We start from the raw sequence: 7,623 nt of genomic DNA on the forward strand, positions 1-7,623 counted from the left end.
AACGGCAATAAAGAGAAGGAACAGATTCCAGAAAACTCTGACGCCCGGCAAGTGTAGGGGTCCACTTGTCGAGCGGAATATAGAAAGTTGTACTGACCTCACACCTGGTCATCCCCAAACCGATGGTCACACTGAAAGGACCAATCAGAAAATAGAGCAATACCTGAGAAGTATGTTGCAGCAGACAGAAGGGTCTTGGAAAAGCATTCTCTGGTTGACTGAATTTGCCTACAATAACTCCATTCACACCAGTACTGGACAAACCCCATTCTATACCATGAATGGTCGGCATCCTCAGACGTCCTCCTTGATGAACTGGAGATGCCAGCTATCACCTCCTTACATAAAACCATTACTCAAACTCTTAAGGAAGCAACCAAGAACCTTATCAAGGCCAAAGAATAACAAAAAAGGTTTGCAGGCAGGCATAGAAGGGAAGCCCTGCATTACCAAGTTGGTGATAAAGTATGGTTGGCATTCAAGAATATTCCATTGAAGGGACAGCAGGTCTTCCGTTCAAGAACCTCGGACCCTACCCCATCAAAGCCATCATTAATCCTGCGGCCATAAAATTAGATCTACCAGCCAATATGCGGATCCATCCAGTATTTCACGTTGCCCTCCTAAAACCTGTGAAACCAGAGACTAGGATAAAAAAAAACACCTGAGCCTGAGATCATAGAGGGAGAACCAGAGTACGAGGTTAAAGACATTCTGGACTCTAAGAGAGTACGATCAAAACTGTACTATTTCATCGACTGGGAGGGTTACAGACCTCAAGTTTGCACATGGGAACCTGTTGAATTTGTCCATGCACCTCGAATCAGACGGTTACATTGTGATAACCCCGCCAAACCAGGACTAGGGAGAAGAACACCCGTGAGAGGGGCCTTAAGGGTGAGTGCTGTCATGGCCACTGGACAAGGGCCCATGTTTTTACCACTAACATGGTCCAAACGGACCCAGTCCTGGCACCTCTGGCACCAGGCTCATGCAAAAGTGTGCTTTGCACACTTTGTGCCTAAGGCACGTGCATCCAGGTTGGGCGTGGCCATAAGAGAACATTGGGGTGCACGTGCAAGAACCTCTGGGAGTGGCAAGATAGAGCCACAAGACGGGGCCAAAGGGAGGGGCCAGGGCCAGCCTATTTAAGGCCAACCCACCCGACTACCGCCGCCTGCAGAATTATTAACTGTTTTCCAGTTCATCACCTCGACGTGCATCCTCCTGGTTCCAGTCCATTGCTGAAAGCGCATTTTACCTGGCTCCAGCTACACCATCGCGGAGAGCGCATCTTACCTGGCTCCAGCTACACCATCGCTGTAAGCGCACCTTACCTGGTTCCAGCTTCACCATCGCTGAAAGCGCATCTTACCTGTCTCCTGCACTCCATCGCCTGCAGCATCTTACTTGATTCCCATAGTCATCAGAGTTGGAGCACATCCTCACCTGTCCCAGACATCCAGCTATGCGGAAGCTTATCTTCCATCCATCATCTTCACAGAGTCATCCATCCTACAACCGCGGACAGGCCTTCAGACAGCCTCTTCTAGCTTGACGTCGCCAGGCCTTCCCTGCAAGACAAAAGAACACACAAGGTTAGAATCTGCACAAATAACCTACGCTGGGCCGCGCAACACCTGAGCCTTACGTTCTACCCTGAAAGCCAACTTACCATCTATTTGAAAGCTTCGCAATCTTCTTGGGCATCATTGGGGCTCGCTCGTAACACCGCGACTATATGCAGCCATCTTCACACCTATAGGGGAGAGAAAAGACATTGCAAGAATTACGAAGTATAATCACGGCAAAAAGACATTGCATAAGAACACAGTCAATAATCATTGTTAAGAACACTTACCTTCCAAGTGGTTGGTCTCAGCTGGTCTGGGCCGCCACATCCATGAACCAATGAAGCAACTTGGTCCATCCAAAGCACCCCTGCTAATGAGAAGCAGGACGGAGGAGAGCTCATCCTTACAAGAAATCAGTTGAGCTTACATGGGCAAACGCTTGCTCATCTCATTGTGGAACGAAGGGTTCGGGGGGAATCATGATACCACCACACCATTCTCATTGCCTCTCGTATTCCCTCAGAGGCAGTACCAGCCACCAGAGCAGTCGACATTGCAGCAGCTGGGGGAGAGAACCGATCCAGGGGAGCCAAGTCCAGGGAGGGCTCCAACCGTGCCCCAATCTCCCCGCAGAGACCAGGTGAGCGTAACACTATGTTTCACTTAGTCTTTGACTATGTTGCCATTTCTTGGTAACTTTGTATCTATGTGCCAAGTATCTTACAGTGCCACGCCTATGGGCCCTTTTGTTTTATGGCCCTAGGCATCCTCCAAGTATTTTTTGTTTTTTTGGTGATTGTACAAGTGTGCCTAGGATGAGCTGGTGGCAGCAGTTTACTTTTATAGTATTTTTACTTCTTGTTAACAAACCATATTGCGCTTATAGCGTTGGCTCAAGACTGTGCCAGTACCGGAAATGGGCTAGCCACACAGTCTTTTGTTCTGTCCTTTGGCCATATTTTCCCTTTGCTTTCCCTCAGGTCAAACCGATCAGGGAATTCCTTATTTGGGCATGCAACCTCCCACGAAAACTGCATCTTTCGCCGGCTCCTGCATGTCACATGTGTTAGTGCCCAGGAAGAGGGATGGGACTGTCTTGTCCCAACCCACACTACTGGTGCCATTATGTCTGGTATCCCTGAATGACTGGAACCAATGTGGGCCATGATTGACCCACGCGTGATGTGAATGCAAGAGTGCAGATCTTCAATTGGTTATCCCAGATTTGAGTCCGAAATGAATCACACCGAACTACAGAAGGAGCTAAGTATCGTGAAATGCAAAAGCAGACCTGTTGAACCACCAGGGACGTGGTGGAATGTTTGGCACCCTGAGCCCACTGTTGTCCCATCAGACCACTTTTTTTGCATCGATCACTGAAGGCCTGCAAGGGCGCTTCGACCCTTTGGAGTAGTGGGAACAACTACTCTCGGCATCTCCTGATAACCCTCCAATAGAGCCTCTTCGGAAGTGTTCCTGGGCCATCCAGTGAGCGAACCAACTCTAACACGGGATATCGCCTAGGAGCACCGCCTTACCGAGTTGACACTACAGACTTAAGGAATCACCAGCTTGTGGTCCTGGACCCTCTCCCACCAAATGTTGTAGCCCAAGCTCCTCTGGGTCACGATTTAAGAGAGTGTGCCATGCCGTGAGCATTTGTGGTCCCTGTGCCACCCTGCTCTGGTGACGGTCATTGTAGGAGCCTTGCTTACCTGCTCCCCTGTGCCCTGAGATGTGCTCCACTGGAACTGTCCTATTTTCTTTATCAAGAGGTGAGAAAAGGCTACTGTCCAACCATGGAAAATTGTCTTGTCCTGCAGCCGCTGAAAGCCGGAGCGACGTGTAACTGCAGGAGTTGAACCAACAAGCAACCTGGCCTAGACTGACAAACTTTGGCCTGGACTGTGTCTTGAATCACTTACCGGTGGCCCCCTGGCACAGCCATTGTTCTTTACTCACAAGAATCCCTAAAAAGATATTCACCTTACCTGGGCTAGCCTGCGCTCCCAAGCTATTCCTGAAACATGAAAGTCGCTCTGCCTGCAACGTTAGAACCTCCTCGAATAGTAGGACACTGTTCTTCATCACCTGAAGCCTCTTCCTGACCTGCTACAGCTCGCTGAAGCGGTTCCGCTTTTGCTCATAACGCACGATCGTGCGTTTTCAATGCACTACTGTACTTTTGAGCATAAAGCTCCCCACTTCGTAGGGCTGGACTGCCTAATGCTATAATTCAGTTAACTTACTCTTCTGTTGAAGATTGTGGTTGTGTTTTCCCCTATACTGGATTAGGAGAAATGTAATTGTATATATGGAAAAAATGGCTATTGTGCCAGTCTATGCAAAAAGGACGAGCATACTTGTCCTTGACACTTAAGGGGTTCATTATTAAGGCCTATTAAAAATGTTTATGTATTTTTATATACACTTGTCTAAACGTATTCTGTGGAGTTTTACTGTGTGTGTTCATTGTGGGCTTCCGATCACTCTCACCGCTCCTGAGACTTTGTCTTGCCTGCATGCCAAGCTACCGTAGATTGGTCTGGTTTGTCCAGAAGGTTCCCTTGTTCCACTAAACTTGGTGGCCTCCTAAACTTCTGCCCACCAGGTCAGAGTTTAGAAATTCATCTTAACAATATCCTTAACACATGATCCATATATAGTGTGCCCCATGCAATATATCAAAAGAAGATATGTGAAAAACAGGCAAACCAGATGAAATATGTGGTCAGGTAAGATGTAGCGTAAATTTTACAGATTCAAAAATATATGATGTGGTTTTAGGCTGAAGGACTGCTGCGTGTGTGGAAGTATTGCGAGATCAAGCCCTAACCTCAACTAGTTAAACTATTATATATTGAATACAAAAATCACACTGTGCATGTCCTATATAATGATTCAATGTTTATTCTCTATGCATCACAGGTCGTTCCAATATTCATCTAACATGTGGGATGCTGAGCACAGCGGGCTGCTTCTAAATAAAGCACTGGGGGTCATTCATTATGACTCTGGCGTAAATACCGTCACAGCTGCCGTCTGAGTCATTTTTCTTCTGAAAAAATAAAATCCCCATTCCCATCGAGTCCCATTGGACTCAATAGGAATTGTGAGGAGGGATGTACCGGCACTGTGGGCAACAGTGCCAGTGCATCCGTCAAGGTCTGCGAGCGGGTGTCGTTCCGCCCGCCAGGTCAGACCTGGCGGGCTGAACGGCACCCGCTCGCCGATCTCGTAGTTTGCCGGTCCAGAAACAACGGCACCGGCAAGCTTACCGGTACATTTGTTTCCAGACCGGCAAACCCGTAATGAGGCCCACCATCTATTGTAATATTAGCTTCCATTGTACAATTTTGTCAGGGTAAAGCGTATGACTCATTTTGATGATTGAAAGTGACTCACACAAAGTGACTATTTGCCTACCAGACCTAGATATGACAGCGTGGAAAACCAGATACACTCGTTTTCTATGACAAGTATAAGAGACTGATTGAAATTACTAGTATTAATGTTGTTGGCCAATCTAAGAACTATGCATACATTAAAAGAGTGTTAGACAGGTTTGCCATTGTGCAACCTTGAGAACAACCCAGAACACCCTGAGCACCACACACCGTGGGTAATAATAAGCAGCGCTCAGATACCTGAGGGTTCGTAGCGCTATATAAATGCCAAATTATTATTATTATTATTATTATTATTATTATTATTATTATTATTATTATTATTATTATTATTAGAAGGGGTCGAAACACGTGTCGGCTTAGGCAAAAAATAGGAAATATATATGCAGGCAAGATGTCATGTTAGATAAATATTGGAACCACCTATGATGCACAGGGAATACACATTGAATGACTTAATAGGACATGCACAGTGTGATTGGTGTATTCTTTATATCATATATCAACAGAAGAACCACAATCACTCAATGAAGAGTCCACCACTTACAATCCTGCACTTCATCCACACATGTGGCCATTTCTTCAACTCTCGCAACAATGATGCCTGCTTTCACAGATACAGTCCCCCTACCAGTTCCCTAATCCCTTGCATCCAGCACCTCCTTGTCTCCTACACACCACTGGCCACACCAGATCTGTAACCTTTCCATTGCCAAGGTCATCCCTGTAGACTGTCCCCAACTCAAGCATCACACATTGACCATCAAACATCCAGTATGTTGCATAAACCACACCAAGAGCAGAGGTTCTGACAGTCAGGGCCACAGAGGCAGGGGTTCATTATGATCATGGCGAATTCTGCAAGGGCATTAGTCCATTACTACGTTGGCATTACAGTTTGTGAGGATTCCAATCACCTGGCAAAGCCCCTCCATGACCGCTGACCACCCAATATGTAGCCCACTCACATTCAAACAAGTGCTGTTTCACACACACACCAACCCTGCCACTACGACTGCACCATTGTACAGATTTGCATCCAACAGAATATTTTATTTGTCCTGCATCAATGCCCTCTCGACACATTAAATGGACATCCACAGCACAAGTAAGAACATCTCTGAGGATCACTTTTTTCTGAAAGTAGAAAACTGTAGATAATTGCCATGTATCTGGAAAGGAAACATCTGCAAGTTACATAATGGACCCCTTTGTATCGAGGTACCTCGATGCATCTGGACATCAATATAACTGTTGCATCCAATCAGCTAATGCACTAGCAAGTAGCAACCGGATGCACATGCATGCTTGATGGTGGGAACCTCATGTCTTCACTGACAATTGAAACTGTTATGGCCCTCAGAGTGCCATTTCATGATGTACAAGTGTGACAAAGCATATAACAATGATTCCCATGTGGCACAACACTCTTCACATCCTGGCAAACGTGTTCTTAGCAATGTTATGCATCAAGATGTTTCTCATGTAAACTACATGCAGGCCAACATGAATCACTCCAAGTACTGGCCAACACAATGATTGTGAATGTGATGCCAAAAACTTAAAACACCCCAAGGCCAAGAAACACACATAAATAAAGAGGCACACATAAATAACAGATTTGTGCCAAGACTGTGCAGCATCTTTCCAACATGTAAGAAACACAAGTACATCCATTTGCAGAAATGCACATATTACCTTATTATGTTATGTTATTTTTGTATAGCACTTCCTGCCATTTGTTATGGCGTTCAAACGCCTTCGGTAAAATGGCGCTTTCAGCAGATCTTAGTTTAAAAAGACAACACAAGAGGAAAAGAGTATTGCATTGTATGTAGCAGTAAATGTAGCTCAAGGGACTGTTTAATAAGAGTACCAATGACTAGGGTAGAGACGGTGGAAGCCAAATTGTGGACTGGGAAGAGGTGCCGTGTGGATTGATTTGGCAGTTGGACTGAATTATTCATGGACTAAGCTGTATGCCATGGGTGCAGTGCTATAGCTCGAAAGGGAGCAGGAATAATAAGTATATGAACCCATAGGCCAACTGTCTATAGTTGAGTCCACTGCTATACTTGCACAATAAATGATTTGAAGACACATTCAAATTACAAAGACTATGTAGAAGACGTCAGAGATACAGATGTTCACTTCTCTGTCATATTTGAGTATGATCTAGGCTAAATGATATTTAGTGGTCAATCAGCTAATATACACTAAGAGAAATGTATATTTTGTTGAAAACTGTAAGCTGCCCAATCCTTGTAAATTGTAGAGTAACTAGCCATTCTCGGTGTAACATATGCCTTTCTAGCATATCTCAAAGGTCAAAATCGGTCAGTAATTCTTAGGGTCACTTCTGTTCCCCTTCGTAAATATCAGATTTACCAGCAATCGCTTCCAGGAATGGGGCGTAGGCCCCTCTGACTTATTAATGGCCATTGAAAAGGCGAAACGTATAGGTAACTGTCTTCTTTTGAAATTGAATGGCAAATTGGTATCAGATGGAATGAGAGTTATGTGCGGTATAAGAACAGTATCTTAAGCTCCATCATTACACAGGCCTCTATAATGTGGCTTTGGAAACACATCATTTTCAATCTTGTCCCATTTCAGAGTACCCATGATGGGTTAGGATTGCG

The sequence above is a fragment of the Ambystoma mexicanum genome, chromosome 1p (genome assembly GCF_040938575.1).
Source record: "Ambystoma mexicanum isolate Mex_15411 chromosome 1p, UKY_AmexF1_1, whole genome shotgun sequence".
In the NCBI taxonomy this organism is placed as follows: domain Eukaryota; kingdom Metazoa; phylum Chordata; class Amphibia; order Caudata; family Ambystomatidae; genus Ambystoma; species Ambystoma mexicanum.